The sequence below is a fragment of the Cottoperca gobio genome, chromosome 13 (assembly GCF_900634415.1).
Source record: "Cottoperca gobio chromosome 13, fCotGob3.1, whole genome shotgun sequence".
Classification (NCBI taxonomy): Eukaryota; Metazoa; Chordata; class Actinopteri; order Perciformes; family Bovichtidae; genus Cottoperca; species Cottoperca gobio.
In genome coordinates, this window is record NC_041367.1 from 14207733 (window position 1) to 14232998 (window position 25266).

Below are 25266 nucleotides of genomic sequence, written 5' to 3' on the forward strand. Positions count from 1 at the left end.
TTGTTTTGGTCCAATTAACTAATCTTTGTCCATTTTCATTTGTCCATAACTAACCGGAAAACCGTAATGCTCCCATACAGTTGGAAGGATCCTCCAGCTCTGGTCTCTCATTTGTGTTTGCCATTCAGATAGCAGCAACACTAGTTGAGCTTGGTTAACCTGGCTAACCAGGCTAAGAAGGCTAGCAGGCTATAGCTGAGAGACAACAACTTGCACTCCAAAAACTTTACGCAAACATTAATTTACTCATGGTTCCCACGGGTCCTTGCAATCCTTGAAGGCCATGTGTCTCCTACAGTTGCATCATTGGTTCGCGTGCCACCTGCCTCAAGAAAGTGCGACGGTAAATTCGTATGTCAAACTATGCCGAGTTGGGTCCTTGAATTGGAGGTAATTGAGCCTGGAAAGTCCTTAAAAAGTCCTTGAATTTGTGTTTAAGAAGGTATGGGGAACCCTGTTTACTATTTTAAAAGTAATTTTTTGGGCCTACCAAACCGTAAGTCGCATACCGAACCACACCTCCTGTACCTTTTCTTGGGTGAATACACGTACCGATACAACCCTGATAAAGACATCCATTTAAATTCATGATTGATTTTGACACATAACGCTGTTATGTAATACATATTTTAGATGAACCCATGTTCCTCCAGTGTCTTGTATTTAATGATACATCTGATTCAGACTTCAAGGCCCTTTTACGCAATTCAATCATGATAAAACAGAAATACATTGTATATATATATATGGGTATATTCAATCTCAATCCCCTTTTAAATAAGTCTTATTAAATCCCTGTGTAGTCTACATACAGTCAAGTCAGTCACTCAATCGACTTCTCCTCCCCAACCGCGGATCAAAGGGGTATCCATCTGAACAAATGCCATGCGCTCTTAGAGTTAGAGGATTTTTCAGACGTTATCTTCATTACATCCCGATCTGTGCTTTATTTCCTCAGAGACATGCACTCACAAAGCAGCCTCCAATCGTCTAGTAAAACAAACAAAGTATGAGACAAGAGAAAAAGGTAATTGTTTTAAGTTTTAAGTTTTGTATTTTGCGGCTTGTCGTTTTTACCATACAACATTTACCCAATTAGATTAAGTATTTGTGTAATTTATGCATGCTTTATTAGAAAAATGTAAGGTGACACGCCACCATGCTGAGTCAATAATTGTTGTTGAGATTCAAATCTTGCTTCAGTGCTGAGCTCAAGCAAGGAAATCCTGACAAATCTAAGTTCCCTTCGGATAGGAGGATTAATAATTAGAGACACCGACAGCAAAATGCTCCTTAAATTAACATCAAATCAGCTCTGCAGTATGATCTTGGACACTTTCGGTGAGATTTGTGTACACGAATACGTTTTTCCTAAAGCTATGAAAACTAGAGAGGCAGTTTATTAATCTTTGAAGTGACACTTTCTTAAGTTGTTTCTTATATAACACATTTTGTGAAGCATGAGACACTGGACTCAATAAATACATATAAATATGGCAATATCTTTATACGTATTTAAAAATGTCTATCTACTATCTTAATTTAGGATACTACCACTCTTATCGATACTCCTTATCCCGTTATTGATCAATACTCTTAGTGGTTCTTTTTCATTCATAAATAATGGCTTTTTAATATATTATAAATAATAAAATAAGAATTCACAACAGGATTAGAAATTATTTATATTTTAAGTACAACTAAATGTTGTTTCTAAACCAGCAACAATAATGTTTACAACTGTAAAGTCACTATATAAACTCAATAATATCTCACTGGAAACAAATCTAAAATGTCAATAAAATAAATAATATGTGAAGTGAAGTTTATAACAAAAATAAAGAACACGGACATGATTCAGTATCAGACCTTCATCCTGTCCTCTGTCCTTCTCCCTCCGCTGAACTGCATCCCTTCCTTCAAGTATCGCTGGTAGAGGGAGGAAGGGCTGCTTTGTCTCAGTCAGCAGCTAAGTTTACAACAATTTGCTACATTTTTCAAATATGTGGCAAACTAAGTTAAAGAGTTGCACTATATACAGATAGGGCTGAGCGATATAGCTAAAATCTTCCATCCTGATATAGGTAATTTCATATATCCATAACAATATATATCATGATACAGCATGCGTTCTAGTAATTCAATAAGTAGTCTATATGAAATAACCATGTGGTAAAGCCTATTTTTGAATACTCTTCACTCTGTGTGAATTACCGCCACTGGTAGAATCTCATCTCATGAAACATACCACTTTAACTAAGTTAAATGATACCCAAAGCTCTTGAGTCTTCAACCATCCATCTATCCAAACATCCAGAAGGAGACTGACCTGCATTACAAATGTCCTATACGTCATTAGTCTTAGGTACCATAAATGAGACCCTTATAGTCAATAGGCACCCAGCCACAATGACTACGTCCAGTCCTCATCTATCAAGTCTCTCAGTAGAGAAAGTAGTTTGTCACAACAATCTAATGAACTGATTTTGCTGAAGCGAAAGTGCATCATGAATAATCGTAAGCATGTACGGCTTCTAAAGGCCAAAAGCATGCAGCGTTTGCCTGTTGGAAGATAACCACTCTGTAATGAGATAATCACATTACATTTGCCGGGCTGGTTTATTTGCGAGTTTGCTACATAGTTATAATGATGTTGGTATCAAACCATAAAGCTTTCGTATCGTTTGAAGTCTCAGCACCGCTCATATGAGCTTGATATACAGCTGACCTTCTACTGGCCGCTGTTTTTCTTTGACACGAGTTTGGTTGGCATGTTATGACAGACAGGTTACGCTGAGGGCTGAATCTTGGATGCCATTGCTGTTTTTCGTACAACAGTGGAGATGGTGTTGCTTTTGTTTTGCAAGTTCATATCTCATGTATGTCAACACCACCCACCTGCCCCTCAGTGCGGGCCCTTACAGATGACTACTCCCCACATCACAAAAGATTCATGGCATGCTAAACCACTCAACCCTTCAGCTGTCTTACATATAGCATGCCAGTTTACAAATTGGGCAGTGAAGAAAAAAATCAAAAAAGCCCATTGCTGTGGGTTAATAGGACTCCAGAGAGAGTTTCCATTTTTAAGACAGCAGTCTATTGAGTGGACTATTACCTTTGCAATGGCCAGTGCTTGCACATGTTTATTGGAGGAAAATCCTCATTTTCTGTCTTTTTTTTTTATTCACAATCCTCACATTAGCATTTACATTTATACCATTTGGCAGACAGGCTTATCCACAGCAACATACTGCACTGCTCAGTATTCATAATTAAGACAACAGCATCTGATCAACCGAAGACATTTGGCAGCGACCTGATCATCCTAGCCTTCAGCTGACTGCAAGTCAGTGAACTGGTGTGCTGGACTAACAAGCTTCAATTCATTCCTTTGAACAGATTTCCATTTCTGGAGGACACAATAGAGACGGTCACTCTTCACTTGCTGCAACATAGGATAGTGTCTTTATTGTAGAAAATGCAGTACAAAGTGCTAACATTGTCTGCTTGGCAATTTCTATTCACTGACTGGTAAAATAGTCATTTCTGTTGCATGGTATCCTTATAATAAAAAGGCATTCCAAAAGCTTTAAACTAAAGGAAGGTGCAGAGATTGTATCATTGCCTTTCACAGCTTATATTTAGCTGAAGCTGCATGTTGATTTGTAGCACACGGCATAGTGCCCACTTGATGCACTCCACATGAGGATCTGCTCTAAGAGAAATAAAGATAATGTTTTGGATATTGCCACTGTCCCACTAAGAGAGAGAAGCGTCCTCAAAGAGGTTTTGATAAAATTCCTCTTTATGGCACTGGGTGGTTTTTTGTTTTCATGGTTTTTTCTTGAACTCCTGATTTTTCAACAATGATATTGTTCACTGTCTGGAAAATGGTTTAATGGCTTGAGTTTTAATCACAGGACATTGTCGTGTTGAACACAATTACACACCAAATGTATTGCCATTTGACAGTTTTATAGATGTTTTTATGTCAAGTTTCTCCTTGACTTATCCCATCACTAGCGAAATAAAAAGGATAAAACAAAAATCCCAAATTAAACTACATGCTAATTCTCAGCAGGTTTAATGTCATGACAAAAAGTATGGAATTAGTTTTGGGACCTAAATCTCTTTGGGTTGACTTGAATGGATCGATATATGCATACATTAGATGGATGAATACATTGATGCATGCATTGAAATAACTGAGGATGGGTGGGGACTCAGGCTGAAAAGCTTGTGTAGAGGACATTCACACATGAACACTTCATGCTCTGCAGGATATATATTGTCTACTAAAAAGTAAGTCCGTCTGTGGACACAAGGGAGTCACTGGACGCATTCCAGGGGTACAAAAATCAATCCCCAGAAACAAGGTCCATAAATATCACCAAAATAAAGTATTACTGAAATTAACCCACTGCTGGAAGCAGTACATCAGCGACAGCTCTTGTAATTAATAGCTAAACCTGAGTGAACTATTTGGAAACAAGGATAGAAACATCCAATAGATGTTGATCTTAGGGATGGATTTTTCTGAGCCAGGCTTCAAGCTCGGTGTCAGCAAGAAATCCACCCTGCTTAAGAGTCCTTCTGCTCATGTATGTGTAATAATGTGCTGATCGATGAGTTATACTGCTTACTGCGGCCAAATAAATACACCACGCTGCACAAACTATTCAGTCAGTCGGTTGTCATTGAATTTAGCAGTTCTTCTTAATTTCACTTTAACATTGGGGGAGAAAATCAAACATTGTTTATAGCACACACATTTTCTCTGCAATGGCCACGATAAAGATATTCTACATCGATAAATTACAGAAAACACTGATCGATAATTATTTGTTTCTTCAGAAGCTGTTCTCGTCTGAACCCTAAATCTATTCTAAGGAGAATGTGCTCGTTATTTCAGAGTTATAAAGCTTTCAGAAATGTGTCAACGATTTACACGGCAATAATCTGCGGCTTTACACTAATATAGTGCAGCACACCTTGAGATAAGCCTGCTAATTTATTATTTTTTCAAAAAAGCCACAGGCAGTAAATTATCAGTTTGTGAATCTCGTGTGCATATTTGATAAATATCAAATAATACATGCATCAAAGCATGCAACACAAATGAAGAACGAATTTCATGGATTTGGGCCAAATGTGTGGAAATTCTGCTGCTGCTTTTTCTTTGAGGTAATATATTCTTCATCTCCCTTAAGGTGTTTTTTCCGTGATAGTCCAGCCTAGCTAGACCATTATCAATGCAGCAGGGGTCCTCTATACGCACCAATGAAATTCTCCTCACAGACATGAAGACTGAAGGGAGAGATTTAATCAAGGCTAGCTGAATGTTTCCACTATTGTCAGCTGCAACAGCCAGATATCAGGATTTCTCCAAACTAAACATGCTCTTTGAGTGTTACCAGATTATTCATTTATGGAAACATTAAAAGCACAGTCAGAAACAATTTATATAATATTCTCTGATTCCTCTTCACCTATATATAAAAAATAAATAACTAAAACATACCATATTGTGGTTTTCTAAAACATCAAACAGCATAAACTGAAACATATCGAGTTCCCACAACTTTCCTGGAACAACATGCGAGGATGCTTTGAAAAGAAAACCAGATTAAATAAATATGATCAGAGACAAGATATTATTCAGACTTCTTGTTTTGTTTTTTTGCACCGGGGTGCTTGATTATGCGTGTGCCTCTCTATTAAAGCCAGACATTCAGAAAACAGAATGTGAAGGTTGAGGCTCTTAACCGTTCATTTCACTGGAATAGTTAATGCTTCTGCGGTCTTTCAGTCTTTAATAGGCAGCACAGTTAGACTGCTGCAGCCTGATGATGAGCATGCCGCACCACTTTCTGACAAACAAATCAATAAGTAAGGACATAGAGATCTCTCATCACAGTGGCATATTCAGCAGGAGTAATTCATGGTGACATTATATTTTGTTTAATGCCTCAGTCTAAAAAGGAATAGAGGAGTAAATGCGCTACATTTTGGCCCAATGCTTCTTACTTCAGAGAAGAAAAGTCTTTCCTTGGACTAGTAGGACCTGTGATAATGAGCGCTGCACAATAATATATTGTTCTTATGCATTATTTAATGGGATTGTGGGGAAGATAGTGTTTGTGTGCATTTCAAACTCTGTATGAGAACATGTAGCGCTCTTAATTGGCTCTCTCAAGAGAGCCAAAGGGAAATGCTGTTCAGGCAGAAGATATTGATCAATGTGACCAAATGCAGCTACTGAGAGCATGATCTAAATCAGTGTCACCTTCAGGTAAACAGTAGAAGACTGGAAGCAGCAGTTGAAGTTTGCTATTATGCTACACTCGTCCATTGTTTCTTGTTTACATAACGATATCATATCACTTTATCTAGATGGCCATATAAAGGCTCTGACACAGTGTCAGGAGCAACAGTTTAAAGCTGCCACGGCGGCAGGATGACTGCACAACAGTAGTTCTTGAGGGAGACAGATGCCACTAATAATATTTTTTATCCGAGGGCGACTGGCTGGTACCATGCAGCGGATCTCATGGGCATAAAATGAGATGCTCCTCTGCAGTTTAAATGCCATATGCTATACAGCAGGTGACATGTTGTTCTCAATTGAATATTTCTGACTGGATTCTAGCTGCTCTTGTAAGGTTGAATAAAGGATATTTGGATTATGACAGCTGCTTAATACTGGGCTCAGCAGGGGGCTCAATAACATACTACATCCTGCACAGCATTCCTGCAGGAATAAGCAGTCTAACCTCCATATAGATCTTTAATGTGAATTTGTATCCATCACTTCAGACAGCTAGTCTCTGAAAATGACTCTCCAGTGGTTCCTTATAGCTCCCTTCACCAATCCCCCATTGTACATTCTGGTCACACTCTTTTGCTACATTTTACATGCGACACTCATCATGTGGCACCGAGCAGGTCAGTCTTTGAGCACCGGCGTTCTTTGTGCGCACCTGTTTTATTAGTCTTTGTCAAAAAAAACAACAACAACAACAGCGATTTAGCCATGGTTAACAGGCATTCTCCACACACAAGTTCATGCTCTTTGACAATAAATGTTCTTATTCAGATGTACTGCTCAGATGTGAGAGGCTAAAAGCCTCCAGGATAAAAGGAGCCATCCAGCAATCATTATTTCCAAAGGTTACCAAGTCAGAATACCAATGTTCTCAAGACATAAAAAACCATGACCAAGAGCCAAAAATGATGAAGTCTGCTCCGGTTTTTCCCACTTTTTATATTTCTGGAAGGTTTAGGAGAGTGTTCTGCTGCTTTGTATTTTCTGCAGTTGAGGACAGTTTGTTTCATCTTAATTTATTGACTGAACATTCTGCAAACCAGGGTTTGCCAGCACGTTTGATTGACTGCAACGTATTTGTAGTGAGTGTGGTTCCATTTTCATTATTTTTCATTCAAAATGAATGTAGCAGGAGACGGGAGCGTATCCCAGCATGCAGTGTGCGAGAGGCAAAGTACACTCTGGACAGATCATAAGTCTGAAACAAGGCTAATGAAGTCACATTCACCTTCAAGTGGAAAATAAACTTTTCAATCTGTCTAAAGTAGATCTTTTTGGATTGTGTATTGGTTTATTTTACTCTTGCTGTGAGGCGACATCATGCTGCACAACTAAAAGAAATTGTCTCCTGACGAGTAAGAAGAAACACTCAGGTAAGAAACAGGGTAATCTTTACAAACTGAATCAAATATATCACATAAGTGATCAATAGCTGTGTTTACGACTTGTAAAATATCTCTGCAGTAACCTCTTGGTGTAATATTTTAGTGCTCTTGCCGTTTGCTCTTATTGAAATTCCTGACGCAGCAAAGTTGAAAAGTGTTTTATGCCTCTTGAGGCCTGGAAGTTATTTACCTGTGTTTCCTCCCGTGTTCAGATCTCAGAGTTCACCACTGCTTGTTTCTGTCACTGTCTCTTGATAACCTTAAAAAATACATTTCAAGTTTAGCTCAAGTCTAATTGCTTCAGTGCTTTGGTGGCTACTCCTTTGATCTTTTTGGCTAGTTGTAATTACACCATTTCTTCAACTTTTTTCATGCTTCTTGAGCACTAAATAACTTGACTTGCCTTGGGAGAAACATCTCTTCTGTCGACTGATAACAACTTAATTGGTACTTATTTTCTCCTTTCTTTGCCGTTTCCTTACTACAGAGTCCAGAATTCAAAACATTAACGAGAGGATAGTTTTTTATTCACTTGCTTTAAGTCTGTCACTGTTTGCGTCATGTTATCCTTTGTTGTTTATTTCTAGAAAAGGCATTAAGGCAAAGGCAGCCTGAGTTTTAAAAGTGGGGGGTGGAAATGCCATCACATAACAAGACCATTGACCCTTCTCAGCTTCAACAAACTCATTTTTCTTAATGCTGAGATCAGACTTTTATCTGTATGCACTGTGAAACTGTACACCTCACAATTATAGCTTTGAGTTGCTTGTAAAAAGCATTATTTGGAGCGAATGTGTACATTTAGTCATTCTCAGTCTGCAAGCATGACTCACTGCAGAGAACAAAAACAGGTTTATACAACCTGTTATGAAGTCTTTTATACTGAATCCCAAATGCAGATCAATAGCTTGTGCGTGCTGCTATTCTCTCATTCCCGCAGTGGCTGATAACCCTCTACTGGTCCCGATTTCATATTGCTAACACATGACACCGGCACCATGAACAGCTGCTGTAACACAATGCAACAGAATGGCGAGGCAGAGACCACATTAATCTCACCCCAAGGATCGTATAAGGCAGCCTAGAAAGCAGAAACCCTTGCACACATGGCAGTGTCACTTTCTTTTTATGCATTACCTGCTGAGATATGAGTTTGTCCGGCAGTCGGTTTCCTGCCTGCACTAGCATCCCTAAACCTGGAAGCATTGGCAATAATGCATGATAATGATAATGACCACCCTTGCCTGATTTCATTAGAAAAACACATGACAGCAAGTGCTCTGAGCTTCTGCAGTAACATCCCGCCAAAGATGTGATCATCACTACTTACTGCAACGCACACAGCTAGTAAAAAACACGACTTCTAAATACATAAGAGCCCCGCTGCATGCACTGCTAATTCAAATTACAAATCCAATAAAGCTCAAGGGTATCAACCCTGCTCAGAAAAACCCTCATTAACCTCTGTTTTAGGAGTCTTTTCAAGTCCCTCATGTTAAGAACTGTGTGGTGCACAGCTTTAACAAAACGTCATTTCAATTTTCTCTATTCTCTCAGCCAGTCGAAAAAACAGGGTTCAGCTTTTACTGAAGCACTTCAAAATAAGAGTGAGCAAGGCCCCTGAACTAGCTTGTGCTTTTTGTTTTTGTTTTTACCATAAAAGCCTTATATGACTTACACAGCATGTTTTTATTGCTCTTAGACAGAGGAGGCATTTGTCAGAATATGGAACAATGCCAAGAGCTTGTGACAACTTTTATTGTTCTCCCTTACTGTGTGATTTCAGTCGACTGCAGTTAAAAGGTGTAGGAAACATACGTGCCGTCCTAAGGCTCACTCAGGGTGAAGGAGGCTGTATACAATAGATGCAGCTGGTAGTCACTGTTTTCCAATAGCACTGCAAGCTGCAGTAGCACTCACTGCACGCCCTGCTGTAGCAACACGGCTGGCCAATGCCTACATCTTCCCCAGGGGATGTCTTTGGAAGGTATTATGCGGATAAAGCAGAGCTATATGAGGGATCTTCACATGACTTTAGTCTAAGCACATTGACATCTAACCCCTCCTCAGTCTAATAGATATACAACCTTGCTACCTCCACGCAGGCATGCTGGACCCTTATTTCTCCCATCTGTTGTTGCCGGTTTCCTCTGAGTGATAAACAGATATTTCAAAAACCTCTATGTCCCTGTGTGCCAAAATTAGAAAATAGCCAGAGTGTAACAAACGTCCTACAAATGCTGAGTTGAATCTAAGGAGGCTGAGCTTATTGAGTAACTGGGAAATGATGAGAGGGGCAAAAAATTCCAAGTACTGTACACACGTAATTGCCAGCATTCACTTATAGCACCCATGAGATTATTATCATGCTGCATCAGTGTTTATGTAACTCTTTATCATCTCTAAACCTGTTCAGCTGATTGTCAAAAAAACAAAGGCAATGTGCAGCCCTCTAACACACACACACACACAGTGCACACATCCTGCTGAGGCCTCCACTCATCACCATCAAATAAAATAATCATCTCTCTATCTTTAAACTCAACTCAAAGGGACATTGCTAAGTTTTGCTCATCAATCAAGTTCCGTGGCTCCACAGTGAAACTGTCCACTCTCTCAGCAATCAGTGCAATTGGCCCGACAGGGAGGATTTCAGTGCTGTTGCTAATTTATGAAAAGACTTTGTCTCTGCGTCGTGCTGATGCAGACACGCCCGGGCCATTTCCACATGCACTCCAGTCTCTGGGAATACAACTGTGTCAGTGTCACTGTGTAACAATCTTCATCGCACAGTTTGGAGCCCGAGCACAGCTACAGTATGACAGGGCTTTTTTGGGCTCCATCTAACAGACTGTATAAGCACATCAGAAACTGCTCCACCACGTGAGGACTGACTATCTCAAGTAGCCTAAACACATCTCAAATGAACAGACATTATACTATCCAGCAGACTACATTGAATGGCTGCCTTTAAAATAGAGCAAAGATTTGCACATTGTGCAAGACAGAGAAATAGATATGTTGCTGCTCAGATAGATAGATAGATGGATAGATGGATAGATAGATAGATAGATAGATAGATAGATAGATAGATAGATAGATAGATAGATAGATAGATAGATAGATAGAAGGCCTATTATTCTACATTTAGTTGTTTGCATATCAATGCGGCACACTACAGATTTGGACACTGTTCAGCTCGTCAGAGAGGCGCAAATTCATCCACACATGTATCAGGAGTGCAAAGTCCATCGCACATTTCTTACCAAGTCTACTAAGTGACTTACCAAAAGTGGCACTAATAAAGCAGACGCCGAAGGGGTGATCCAATTGCACATGATTTCCGCCTGTCCACACACTTGTCTCACTGGATACGTTCACAACGACTCTCAGATGGCAACGGGAGTTCATTTATTCCAAATTGACGCGTAAAAACCTTCTCATTAGACTGCTGTGGGCTTGTGCTGGAAAATCCAAACGGACGTGACGAGCGACAAATGTGCCGCTCAAGTATCATCAACAAGAGACAGTGGGATATTTTCCAGTTACCTGCGTCGCGATAAAACCCCACCTTAAATCCCAGTACGATCCGATCAAGGCGTTAAAGGCAGAAAACCGTAGAGCCGAAATCCCCCCCCCCCCAAAAAAAACGAAAGCAGAGGACAGTCCGAGGCTTGCGTCCGAGCCCCTGTTCAAATGGGGTTAAAGCGTCAGTACGTGGTGGTATCAAGTCCCCCGCGTCCGGGTTTGTAACGCAGGAATACTGTGGGATTCAAATCCCAATAAATCTCACCCGTATTATGAATTTCCGCTCAGATGGAGTCAGGACAGAAAACTGCAGTCCGGGGCTCGTTTTGGAAGTGATGGGTTGCGCTCTTGAAAAAACAGCCCCTGACGGTTGAAGGTTGGCGTCAAATTCAGGCTTCAAGTCCGTCAAAAAATCCCGAAGGTCGAAAACTCTAGTAATTACAGCTCCACGGCGCAGTTATCACGCCTGCTTTCCTGGCAGCTGTTTGCCATTACTGTAGCAATTTGTTGTCTTAACTTCCTCAGTCTGAAGCGCAATGAAGAATTCCCACCCATGCACTAATAATGCACTTTTCCCCCCCTTTTTTTCTTCTCCAATAGGCTACTATGCGTCCCCATGCGAGCTATTAGTTTTCATACATGATTGTCCGCTCCTTCAACAAAGCGATGCGGTCGATTTCTCCGGGCGGGATGTGGCAGGAAATCTTGCTGTGTGCGAGAGAACAGGCAGCCTTTGAAAATGCGCCTCTACTCCTCATGCAGGCGTCCACCTGCGTAATAACAGCCCGATATAAATGCAAACATGTTGTCACGCCATGATGTCTGGAGCAGAGCAGAGCCAAGTGGCCAGTGGACACATTCTTGGTATGAGAGGAAACGACTGACACCTTTCATGGACAGTGCAGCACTGCAGCAATGTGATGTCATTTGGGCTGCATTTAAAGCACACATTGAGGGTTTCTTTTTCCTGTGGTGAAGATGAGGAGGAAATGTTTTCACATGATGGTGGGTTCATATATGGAGGCGCTATGAGGTGTTTGAGATACTCCGGGATGGGCTGGTAGCTCATGGTCCACCACAACAAGATACTGCAACGGTGGGGAGGCAAGAGGAGGGGAGGGAGGTGGGTGGAGATGGGGTGTTGGGTCATTGCTGCACTTAAAAAATCACATTCACTCATCCCCATATAGGCGGGTTTACTGCTTTGTGTTCAGGCTGTAATGCCTAGCCTACCCCCTTTTTATTTTCTTATCCTTCTCAATCTTGAATGGCCATCATGATAAGCAGAAGCACAACAAACTTGACCACCCACATGTCTCCGGCAGCACCTCATGCTTTATTTTGCGTTGGGACAAGCACTCCTCCATGGAAATGGGATATACAGCGTACAGAAAAATAAACATAAATATCCTCCCATCATAAAAAACAAAACAATGGGTAATCCTCTCAGAGTTGCAGAATAAAGCCAGAGACAGCCTATCCTTCTTTAGAATGTGCACAGCCGAAATGTGCCTCTAAGAAGAGGATAACATGTGTCTTCTGGTGCATATTCATCCCCGAGTGTATTGTCTGCCTGTACGGAGGCCGCAGGACATGTGATGGAAAAAAAGGAATTATTGCGTCTTGTCTGACAAATCCTGTCAAATCAGATTGATATGAATGCAGGTGCATCATACATATTGCACAGAAACAGACTTGTAGTGTTTGGTATATAGGAAACAGTGGATATAAGAGACCTGCAGACAGTCAGGAGAGGGAAGTTTGACTTCACCTTTAACGTACAGGTGATTTAAATGCAATATGTATGATGCGATCTCAGTTAATTCACTGTATAAAGTACCTGATCATCTAAGAAAATATATGATTCAATAAAAATATCACCCATAACAGGTCCCAAATGTAATACTATAATAATGGTGGAATGTTAAGAAATAAAAGTACCATAAATAACAAGGTTACTGCTCTAGTAGAGTAGCACAGGCACACTTTATGTCCTTAAAAAGGGAAATGATGTAATGGTAAATCTTAATAGGAATATTTCTTTTTGGTATTGCCTTACAATACATACATCCTCCCCCCTTTAATGCTGCAGCTGCATTTTACATCATCTGCAGTTCTGTGCTGCATCATGACAGGTGTTACAATAATCTGATGTGCAACTCTTTGTACAAGAGCAGCAGTCTGTTATATTTAAAGGACAGTTCATAACGGGATGGGCACCTCCGAGGTATTTTAGATGGAAACTCATTTTGGGAGACTTCTGCACACTTCCTGGCAAAACCTACCAACTTAACAGTAAGTCAACAAATATTCACCACATAGTCATCTGTATATAGGGATGAAGCCAGACACATTTAGATTCAAACACACTCTCAAACTAGTTTTGAGCCTTTTGAATACACGCCGATCCTCCAAAGTGTCATTGTGCCGCAGAACGTGCCGAGTTTATGTTTCATTATGTGAATGCTGAGCCCGATCTGAATGAGCATGTGTGTTCATGAGGTGGGGGAGTGCATAGGACGCATGCAGCGAATACTGATGGAAATTGATAAAGAGCCATGAAGGAAGCCAATCTGCTATTTATATCAGGCCGCACTCCATGGGGGCAGAGCTCGCTCTCGTAGTAATGCACTGTAAAAGTGATTGATTAGTGTGATATTGAGAGATTGTCTGTCTTAACTCTCTTCACTCGCCAAAGTGATGAAATTACTGCACTAGTCTTTGAAAGCATAATAGCAGATTAGGTCAGTGTGATCCATCCTCTCTAATAAGGAAACTTGCCGTTCCCTAAAGTGCAAAACATAAGAGGGGCGTCTGTTCTGGGATCCAGTACACACCACCCGGCCGCTAATACCCTCAGAAGGAGCGCTTAATGACCCGGAACATAGTACATACTGAGGTTGCTCAATTTAGGTTTAGGTGTACATAGCCATTGTATGTGTCCACCTCAAAATGTCATTTTTGACACAACACAGTTGCACTTAACAAATTGCTCGGATCAATTTCCATTAAGGACGGTGAAACGACGTTTCTCCTCCCTGGCTGACTCCGAAGCACCTGTAATGTGATGCTCCATCAGTTCAACGTATCAGTGAACGGTGTCGCTTGTGTGTGCGTACTTTGAATTGGGATTAAAGCCATAAGGGTTGTAAATAAAAACAGTCATAATAAACCAACACACCCAGCGTTTATCACATTAAAAGCACTTCAAACAGGTTCAAATTGTACACAAAGCAAACAATAGATTATTACTTAATAGTTTTCAAACGTTGTTTCAAATAAGAGAAACTCAACACGGTCTGAGAGGAGTTTGTATGTTCAAGAAACAATTAGTGAGAACTAATACAAAACATTATTGTATAACAGTCGAGGGTGTTCATTTATGGAACACTTGTAGTGAGGAAATGAGAAAACATGTAGAACATTTAAAAGGTTTACACACATTTTTGAAAGCAACATAATGAATGTCTATGAGACGGCTCATGGGAGAGGGGAGCTGGCATAGTTACACAGGGTGCAGCATATGTAGCTTGTTCTTGATTTGTGTTGATTGGTTTGTTTTATTCTAATAGAATTGTTCTTGGTTTGAATGCTTAATATTCGTTTGATTTGATCCAGGTGTGTATGGTGAAACTGAGACGGGAAGCTAGATTATTTACAGGACTGTCTCAGAAAATTAGAATATTGTGATAAAGTTCTTTATTTTCTGTAATGCAATTAAAAAAACAAAAATGTCATGCATTCTGGATTCATTACAAATCAACTGAAATATTGCAAGCCTTTTATTATTTTAATATTGCTGATTATGGCTTACAGCTTAAGAAAACTCAAAAATCCTATCTCAAAAAATTAGAATAGTTCCTCAGACCAAGTAAAAAAAAAGATTTATAACAGCAAAACAAAATCAAACATTTGAAAATGCACTCAGTACTTGGTTGGGAATCCTTTTGCATGGATTACTGCATCAATGCGGCGTGGCATGGAGGCAATCAGCCTGTGGCATTGCTGAGGTGTTATGGATGCCCAGGATGCTTCAATAGCGGCCTTTAGCTCATTAGCATTGTTGGGTCTGGTGTCTTTCAGCTTCTTCTTCACAATACCCCACATATTCTCTATGGGGTTCAGGTCAGGGGAATTGGCAGGCCAATCGAGGACAGTAATGCCATGGTCAGTACACCAGTTACTGGTGGTTTTGGCACTGTGGGCAGGTGCCAGATCATGCTGGAAAATGAATTCCTCATCTCCATAGAGCTTTTCAGCAGACGGAAGCATGTAGTGCTCTAAAATCTCTTGGTACACAGCTGCATTTACTCTGGGCTTGATGAAACACAGTGGACCAACACCAGCAGCTGACATGGCTCCCCAAACCATCGCTGACTGTGGGAACTTCACACTGGATTTCAAGCAACTTGGATTTTGCTCCTCTCCAGCCTTTCTCCAGACTCTGGCGCCTTGACTTCCAAATGAAATACAAAACTTGCTTTCGTCTGAAAAGAGGACTTTGGACCACTCTGCAACTGTCCAGTGCTTCTTTTCCATAGCCCAAGTCAGACGCTTCTTCCGTTGTCTTGAGTTCAGAAGTGGCTTGACCATGGGAATACGGCTATTGTAGCCCATTTCCCGGACACGTCTGTGAACAGTGGCTTTTGATACCTGGACTCCAGCTTCAGTCCACTGTCTTTGAAGCTCCCCCAAATTCTGGAAGCGACTCTTCTTCACAATGCTGTTAAGGCTGCGGTCATCTCTCTTGGTTGTGCAGCGTTTCCTGCCACATTTCCCCCTTCCAACAGACGTTTTGTGGATGTGCTTTGAAACTGCACTCTGTGAACAGCTTGCTCTTTGAGACATTTCTTTTTGTGTCTTACCCTCCTGATGGAGGGTGTCAATGATGGTCCTCTGGACAGCAGTCAGATCAGCAGTCTTCCCCATACTTGTGATTTAGTTTACTGAACCAAGCTGAGTGTTTTTCAAGGCTCAGGAAACCCTTGCAGGTGTTTCGAGTTAATTAGACGATTCAAGTGATTCGTTGAACACCCTACTAGTATACTTTTTCATGATATTCTAATATTTAGAGATAGGATATTTGAGTTTTCTTAAGCTGTATGCCATAATCAGCAATATTAAAATAATAAAAGGCTTGCAATATTTCAGTTGATTTGTAATGAATCCAGAATGTATGACATTTTTGTTTTTTTAATTGCATTACAGAAAATAAAGAACTTTATCACAATATTCTAATTTTCTGAGAGAGTCCTGTATATATGAAGTTTATTCATAGACTATAAATAAAAAGGACTTGAGAAGTACTCCATGTTTTCTCTCCTCCTTTTCAGACATGAAATGAAAAGTATTGAGAGTTTGCTGTATATGTTTGCTGCATATTCTTGTTTCAAATCAGATCTAAATTAGTGCAGGGACAAAGATCATAGAAACGCTGTCTTCAGGAACAGCAACATCATTACAGTGTGCTCTATGGTGGATTACAGCAGTCTTGTTTATACAGTTGAATCACCCTGTGCATTAGCACTCTCTCTCTCTCAGAGTGCAATAGTTCCTCTTAATGTGCTTTAAACTCTTTAGCTTACCATGAAATGCGGAAGTACCGTAGATGTGATTTCCACTAAGGGTTTCTAATTGGCTTATCAGCTGTGTGTTTTTTTTTAACATGGTGAAATAACAGGAAAGTGTAGGAAGCTGCACGTTTCATCCCAGGTCAGCCTGTATGTGGGGCATTTCAGTATCATGTGGAGCTCTCGGTGTTCTCTGTACAATCAAAAGAAAACGATGTAAACGTAAGAAGTCGGCAAAAGATGAAACTACATGTATATTATATAGAACACTTCAGTTTAGTTTAGTCGTTTTCAACTTTTACAACTCAATACACATGTAAAAGAAACATCCATATAATATTATATACCCAGTTTTATATTTGTTATTTCTTTTAAACTGTTAAGTGCATTATACATTTTCTTTTTAAAACGATTCCGCAAATTAACTCTCTTGATTGTTATGCTTCACATTTGTTCTAATTTTTGTTTTTGTAAGCCTACAAATTCTTCTTAGTTCGTACTGATTATGAATATAATGATGTATATGTTCAGCAAATTACAGGAATCTCCTGCAGCTTCTGTTTTTTCAGCAATTACACATTTCTTTGCATTTGCCCTCCTGAAAGGTACAGTCATGCTTTCATCTCATGTTTCATATGTGCTGTATCTCAGCATTGGGCTGCTCTACACTAAATAAAACACGCTTTACTTAGCTTAAAGGGCTTTTCGATGTGTCCTTGTATGAGAAATCCTAAAGGGGGTGATCTGGGGAAGTGTGAGGTACAGCTCACTCACAAGTGATCGTCTGAGTTTGTCTTTATGAAGTTATAAAAAGCATCATGCTGCTCTGAAGTCACAGAAGACAAAGCTTTCAGAGTAAAGACTAACATGTTTTAGCTGCAAAAGCTTTCATCAGTATTACAAGGTGACATGAATAGTTCATTCTCAGGGACATCTAAAATAGCCACTTGGACGCCAGGATATAAAAACATTAAAATGATATCACCAAATTTAATTAGGATCTGACATTATATTCAAACAGCTAGAGGATATGTTTAAAAATCAGGTCCCCATTTATTCATCTTGGGTTAAAACTTAAAAAAAAAGGAAAGATTCAAAAGGTCTCTCTCTTTCTTTCTTTTTTATATAAAATTTAAATGACCTCCTGCTGCTGGACCAAGAGACACTTTCTCAATGGCAATAAAAGAAAAAGCAGACATGACATGTCTGGCCTCTTTAAAGTGTCTTTCGACATGTTTCTTTTTTTTGACACCCTGTCTCTTAATGGAGCTCCTGCACTCAGTAATTCAGTATTTCAAAGAGCACTCTGTTTCACTTTCCACAGAGGCATGAAATCATCCATCACATCTGTTGTTTTACAGTTAATGAGCATCTGCATGCCTTCAGTCTTGGAAATGTTTTCTGTTTTTCTTGTATATGGTCAATTAAGACTATAGGCATTTTAAATATTGCTGAATAATTTGGTTGTTGGCTGTAAATGATCATGTAACCGTGATGAAGGCTGAGAGTGAGGGGTTTTGACACTGAAGCTTTGTCTGAAGTTCCAAGACTAGCTAGATCTTGAGATCTTGAAATTTGTGAGAGCTCCAAGGTTGTGAAAGATTTTTTATTTTTTTACCCGGCCTTTGAACATAACGATAAGTCAGTTCCTTCTGACTGCTGACAGCAATAGAGAGTTTGTGAATGTAAAATGATATTGTTTAGCATTTCAATCTGTCATGGGGAGATTGTGTATAGCTTCGGGATTGAATGAAATTATGAATGTCCTTATATTAATTAAATATAATAATCATTATATTAATGTAAATATAATAGTGGCACAACAGTATTATTTTATTTATTTTTCAGTCAAAGCTGATTGATCTTTTTTAGCCACAAAACAAGCAGGACAACACAAGTTAAAAAACACAACATTGACATATTATCACCGTATAAAGTCACGGCAGTTGCCTATTTACAAATCCATTAATTATGAGCGTCTGACAAATGTAAGTTCTTCTTTTATCTCTTTTGATCTCCACAAATGTAGGGAAACATCTGACACTTTTGCTGCTAAATGCTCCACTATGCTCACAGGCTGCTAACTCCGTCTGCCTGCTGTTTGGTGCCGAGCAGGGAGCGTACCTTCGGTTTATCTCATATTTTTCGCTGGAAACACGGTAGATGAGACTGCATAGAGTCCGTAAAAAATGAGCTGAAAGACACTACAACGCTCATAGAGCAGAGCTAGGGAAACATTTGATCCATTGTAAATAAAAAAAATATTGAATTGAAGTTAGTGCAGCTTTAAAATTAATTTTGAACTTTGATTATTCTTAGTCAAATAAATGGAGTCAGAATTTCTCAAATGAGATTCACTAAACTCTTAATGGATCAAACAGTTCAGGAAGTCAGTATAACTGATCCTACTTGCACTTCAGAGGAAATTATTTGAAGAAAAAGATTAAAAAGTTTGGCTGAACATTTCTATCTAAAACCTAGAGTGTTTATTCTATATATAGATATTACACTCTAAGATCTGTGTGCACGCCGTCAACCACTGCCTCTGACAGAAAATCTACAGTCCTGCCGAGTGCAATTTCAAAGCACATATTTCTTAGAGTTTGTGTATGCATTCAAACAGATTTAATTCAGCAGAAATGCAGCAGGTGCACAGTCGAACATTGCTTCTTTTATTCTCTCAGTGTATGTTTTTCTCTTTTCCCAAAAACAATCTATTTTTACATTATGTACTAATTGTGTTTGAAATTGATCCAAAGTGTTTTGTCTGTGAGGTAAGCAAACAGAAAAATGAGAATTGCTATCTCAGGAAGAAAGAAAAAAAACAGAAATATCTGCAGCAGATTTTTTAAGCTACCATGGCAACAGGGTACTCAAAAGATGTTTGATGAGAACAGCAGGCAGAGAGACGCTGATTACAAGGGAGACAATTTGTTACTCCAATTGCAAGCGCAACAGAGTCTGATTGCACACACACAATCATTGTGTCGCCTCCTTTATCCGGATCCCTGTGCAAAAGCACCGTACTCTTCTGTCCAATCACGACCCTCCAGTCGTCGGATGAGTGAGAGCGGCGGTGGCATCTTGGTGTGGAGATGAAGGGCTGCGACAAGGCTAGTTTAGCAGCTACGGTGTTGGCATAGACCTGCGAGGTGGCAACAGCTTTGATTGGCAGCGCAGCAGGATGAGCTCCACACATGCAGTGGGTGGAGACTTTCTTCTTCTTTATTTATTTTTTTTACCTGAGAAACCATTTTAAAATCACACAAGAGGAAGTGGCAATCAGCAAAGTGCTGCAGCTGTCCATCTTGGATGGCTATTCTCACTTCCCAATCCCACTTTCCAGTGCTCGGCAAACACACAACCATGCTCACAAACACTCACAGCGCAGATTCAGAGAGCGTCTGTCGTCAGGCAAAAAGCTGAAAGAAAAGCTGCCTACTCATGCTAAGTTGAATACCTTTATGCGCTGAATTCACAACTCTCAACAACATATTATTAGGTGAAGAGTGTTCTGTAAAAGTCCCTGTCGTCAGGAACTATGACAGAAAGCACTTAGTGGCAAATGTTCATTTTCTAAGCAGGAACTGAAAGAGAATCATTGATGCCATATGGGTTGAATAAATATTTATATCTGATGTTTTACAAGAAAAATTGTCTCATGTCACATGAATTTTGAAGTTTAATTGAAAATCATTAGAGTCATATTGGTATTTTAGAAATAAGCATATTGTCCAAACACTTTAATGATGTATGACATCTTAATAAGTTATATAGGATATTATCACAAACTCAACTATAGCACTGTAACTGCTGCCAACATGTGGTCCACCACCGCTCCGTCTTATGCAAACGTTCTTTTCCCTATTATTGTGCTCAACCTTAGAAAGTAATTACTGAAGGCATTAGTCATGCAGCTTATCAATGTATCATTTTGCTCAAGTTATAGCTGTTGTGAATGTACAATCTAGTGTATGCCTGAAGTATTGACGCATTTCTTCTTTAAGTCATGAAGTAATCTCATCAAAACAACAGCAATCGCAGTGAAGCCCGGATCCCCACACAGATGAAGTGAATTGAGCTTAAGAGTCAGTGAAAGGACATCTGACTAGTTGGATCCGGAGGCTGCCTTTGTGTGAGGTTATGTAGGTGAGCTTCAAGGCTCTATGCCATGGTTTCGTGCCGCAGAATAGATGAGTGTTAGGGTTCAGTGGGTGTACGGAATAGAGGATACCAAGGCTGAGATAAAAGGAGGATGCCGGCTACCTTACAGTGGATGGGTGGCAGTGACTAAAGGCCCTGCCCGAGCACAGCAACACCACAGAGCAACTCTCATTTCCTCTTCCCAGGTTGACTCTGATAGAGTGTGTTATCAGTGCAGACAGGCCGTCTAAATCACGGGTTGAGTAAAGGTTAGAGCCACTGGTCTGTTACTTCCCCCATGAGGACAGGCAGGTGAATGTCAGGAGCAGCTTGAATCACAGGGGACAACTCCGGGGCGGAGGGTGAGTCAACCCCAGGGCAGGCGCTGATTTATGCATTATTACTTGCGTTTAATGGTGTAATGCCATATTAAACTGAGCAGTTCACTGATGAGCAATACGTACTGTATGTAATCCACAGAGATCACCAGGTGGCCTTATGCTTTTACGTTAATTACAGTGGATATGGTTAAAGTTGTTTTAGCGCAGGTCTTGTTTTTCAAGCTTGATGTTTCATTAAGTGGTTAAAGTGCATTGCAGAGCACTTACAGTCGCAGCATACCAAAGTAAGAGAAGTAAGGCAACGAGAGGCACCGGAGTCAAACAAAAGGGGGGGGGGGAATCATTTTTGCCACTTCTTGCTCATTGCGATGGGCCTGTCAATGCTTGCTAGCTAGCAGCTTCCTTACATTGCTTATCTGTAAGCAAACATTTGTTTGTGATCCCTTTTAAATAAAATATTGATCTCCATTCATTATTTTTAGGGGGCTTTGTTTGACTTGAAGGCAATTGGGACTCACACAAGTCCCAACATCGTCTCCTCAACAGACATGGATCCATAGCAGGTAAAGGTAACTTTGTGGGTCACAACTTCATGCAACATTTTGGAGCTTTCAGGTCAATTTCACTCTTATTTGCTGGTCAGTCTTTCGTTCATTGCTATCTCATAATGCTTTGAGAAGCGATTCACTCACATCCCATAACAAATGTATCGGCACACTTGGTGTTGCACTATGTTCAGCGGGCAACACCACCCTTCTTCAATGAATCAATGGTGTACAATATTCCTTTGCTGTGCAGATTTTTTAGCTGACAGTGCTCTGGATAAAGTCATGAACACAACCCTAAAAATTCAACAAACATTTGGATTGATTCTTATATAGTGTTCTAATGATAGCGTCTCCTATGGCACAGTATTCGCCTTTGGGCTCCACACTCGTTTCTCCTCCTGTGTTTTCTTGTTAGGTCTCAGTAGAGAAATAAAATTGTAAATACACAATGTCTTGTTTCCAACTGGCACTTAGAGTAGATCTGGGACTTGGCTATAATTGAGACTATGCAGGATTCCATTAGTGCAGCTGTCCAACAGGGAGGCAGTCTGTTCGGGCTTCTCTGTGCACTGTATCCGTCATAAAAAAAAAAAAGCCTTCAACACAGGAATCCTTGTTTAATATTATTGGTTTCACTCTTCTTTCTCACAGAGCATACCTTTGTTGGGGATGTTGCAAGTTATATAAAATGTAAGTTTGAGAGCAGCTGTTCACGCTCCATACTCGTCATTTTATATTGGAATGGAGAATGTGGTGAGTTCACAGGCTGACTGTGACGACTCTCTCTCTGCTCTACATTGACAGTCCTCTATCCATAAATCCCTCAGTTGGACAGTAGTGCTTCAGGTTAAACAGCTGTTGTTGCTATTATCCCCACAAGAGTCACATTTCTACACAGGAAGAGAGAGAGAGAGAGAGAGAGAGAGAGAGAGAGAGAGAGAGAGAGAGAGAGAGAGCGAGAGAGAGAGAGAGAGAGAGAGAGAGGTGGAGTCGAGCCTTTGGGCACCTAAAGCTCTGCAACTTCAATAGATAGCACTAAGTATGCTCAGTGTTTTGGCCCACAGCCCCTTTTTTTCCCCCTCTCTTTCCTGCCACATTTTTACCAGACTTGTGATAGAAGCTGTTTGCTGTGATACCCCATTAATTTCCCCGGGGGCTGATCATTCAATATTCAATAGCTACTGTTATGCAGCACCAATTGTGGATCAAGCCACAGAGACTGCTCTCCCTGACCAATATCATTCGAGCTCAAAACAACCTCTGCGCTTGGATCACAAGATTAGACTGAGACACGGAAAATAACCTTGTTTCTCTTCCAGTTGTCAGTTTTGCTGCAGCATGGCGTAACATGCAAAATAATGTTTGCTCTACATTGATATACGTGGGGAAAAAGTGACTGCAGTACTCGGTAACAGACAGGCGGTGACGCATTTTAACTGGCCGATCTTTCTCAATGTATATGTTTAGCAATGAGACATCTTTACGATGTCCTAAATGTTCTTTCAAAATGCTCCTTATGACAAAGGAAACACAGGCAGACACTTTGTTTTTCACTTGTCGAGTGTTGCAGGGATAAAATAGTCCAAGAAAGACCGTGCACAGTTGCTACTGTTACCACTTTTCTTTCCGAAGAGAAGATGCTGAGTTTCAGTTACTCCTGAAAGATTAATGCCTTATTGGGCTACGCTCAGTAGAAATACGAGCCAAACTCTGCAGCTTTGTAAAAGAGAGAGTGAATAGCAGTAAGGACTCATGCTTGTTAGTGCCTTTACAGGAATATACATTCACTGGTGAAGGATGTCAGTGTAAAGCATGAGGGGGAAGATCAATTGGTGTTTAATCCTCTTTTGGTTTAACTGCAGAGGGAGTCTTTTGAGCAATTAACTCTGGCAATGATGGCTGAGACAGTGTGAAATCTCTGTGCACACCATGACAGTGTTGTAATTGTTGTACATGTCCAGAAATGCACTGCTATGGAGAGAAAGAAGTTAATTGTGATTTGATAGGCCCATCAGTCAAATGACTTCTTAAAAAGGGCAGAAGGGCTACGTGTCAGGAGCAATCCTGTCTCCTAGATATCACGTCTACATACACTCCTAAATGGTTTTGCTTTATGTGTTTTAAAGAAAAGCTACGTGGCATGATTTATTCCATTTGATAAAAGTGTTGTGTTGTTGTACCGCACAGAAGTCGCAGGTGTTCATAGGTGGAACATGAAGTGGTAATCTGCTGAGCGGTTGAGAAGATGAATGCGTGACAACTTTGCGAGACTGTCCTCCCGAGACAAACTACCGCATCAGTCGTTTCTGCAAATGCCCCTAAACCCAAAATTCACCACCACTATTACTTTAAGCTTTTCCTTTTTACTCGCATAAATTGGGCTAGCAGAACGTTCCCTAGTCACTGCTCTCTTCTCTTACTTGGTTTATCGTTCATTCAAAAGTCCATTGCGCTTCAATGGAAACAATTTTTTATCAAAGTAGGACTTCTTTGCTTCATGTAAAAATGTGAGAAATTGGTGAAATGCAAGTCTTTCTTCGTCTGTTTTGGCTGCTCCAAGTACAAGTGCTGTAACAGCATCAAAAGCCAAACAACGACCCACTTGACTGCAGTGTTTTACGCATTGTTGCGCTGTGCTGCTCTGCTCTGTCTCTTCTTGGAGGTGCGCTGTCAGCGTCTTCTGTTCGCAAAGCGACGTTTTGAGTTGTGCATCTGTTTTTCATTTGCATGAGGAAATGGATGTGTGGCGTGAGAGGGAGCGAGTAGTGTCATCTGCGTGAGTCTCACGGTCAATGCGTGAGAGTTGGCAGCCTTCAACAGTTACCTGTAGGGCTGAGGATTAGAAAACTTCTCTCTCTAGCTCTCTTCTTTCATTAGTTACACGCGACTATTTCTGGCACTTTTGAGTGCAACGCTGTGAATGCCTTCCAGGAGACTGCTAAAAGAAAAAGTTTGACGTTATCTCCATATTTAAGCAGCATAGCATCTCCCCCGCTCACATTTTTGATATACAAATGAATTTTCTAGTATAAACCAGCGACCCTAAACTTTATAAAACCTCAACCATATACTGTGTCAGATCAGAAATTATATTTTTTAAACTCAGTTTTGAAAGCATGTGACAAATGATGTCGTCTATGGGCGTCATATCAGTCAACTATTCCATGTGTCGTTCATGAGGGCATGGACTAATAATGCATTTTTGTTATTTAATTTGGAGTCAGTTTTAAGCGTTGTATGCCTACAGTCTCTTCTAGTTGTTTTAGAAGTAACACTGTAGTAATTTAAAATATTGTGACAGTGTTGTATCTGCTTAACAAGCTTTGAATGTTTTTGTCCATAATTTGCAACATTTATCCAAAATGTGGAACATTTATCCATAATTGGCCTCAGAGTCAAGCGCAGGTTTATTTAATGATATTC

At 40.2% G+C, this 25266-nt stretch overlaps 1 protein-coding gene across 1 annotated transcript in view; it reads right to left on the reverse strand.

Annotated features, from left to right (window-relative positions):
* Positions 1-11323, reverse strand: part of lrfn1 (leucine rich repeat and fibronectin type III domain containing 1) — a 98902-nt gene extending 87579 nt beyond the window's left edge. The window contains exon 1 of the mRNA XM_029447239.1: positions 11001-11323. The gene's annotated coding sequence lies outside the window, so the exon portion shown is untranslated. The remainder of the gene's footprint in view (positions 1-11000) is intronic.
* Between the last annotated feature and the right edge of the window lie 13943 nt (positions 11324-25266).